Source organism: Gopherus flavomarginatus, chromosome 6, assembly GCF_025201925.1.
Source record: "Gopherus flavomarginatus isolate rGopFla2 chromosome 6, rGopFla2.mat.asm, whole genome shotgun sequence".
In the NCBI taxonomy this organism is placed as follows: domain Eukaryota; kingdom Metazoa; phylum Chordata; order Testudines; family Testudinidae; genus Gopherus; species Gopherus flavomarginatus.
In genome coordinates this window covers 99851677-99852302 of record NC_066622.1, presented here as the reverse complement: position 1 = coordinate 99852302, position 626 = coordinate 99851677, and positions in this window count along the sequence as shown.

The following is a 626-nucleotide window of genomic DNA, read 5'->3' as shown; positions in this document are numbered from 1 at the left end:
CCCACTCAACCAAGTAAAAGTTGCACCTGAACAAAAACTCCCTGAAACTGCCTGCTCCCCCTCTATCTTGCCTCACTGTCCTTCTCTCTGACTGCCTCTCCTAATGGTTTGTGTGTTTTGACTCCAAGCTCTGGGAAGTGTGATGGCGCTAGTGCTATTGGAGGGTTTATCGGAGGAAGACGCCGAGGGGATGCTGGGCAACTTCAGCCTTGACCTGCACAAAGCAGCACTGCCCTTTACTGACCAATCTTGTTTTTAAACTCATCCCTTATTGTTTTCTTGAAGTGACACCTCTAGTATCTTATCTGAAGGGGAATTATAATGGAGGGGACACCCGGACATCCTGGAAGGCTGGAAGAGAAGGGCAGATTGGTGCTAGCTGTTATCTCAGCTCCTTCCAAAAGTCATATGACTTCATGATGCTCATGATGCTCCCCCCAGTTAATCACAGACAACTGGAAAGTTTTAACTGGAGTGGGTGGTGGAGAGAAAGACGAAAACTAAACCTCTCCTGCAGAGACTGGCCAGGACGGAGCACTGCTGTACTGGGAACTTCAGTCAAAGTGAAGAGAGCTGTCCCATGATGGACACCTTCCACTGGAGAGCAAATATCCTGACTCCCTGAG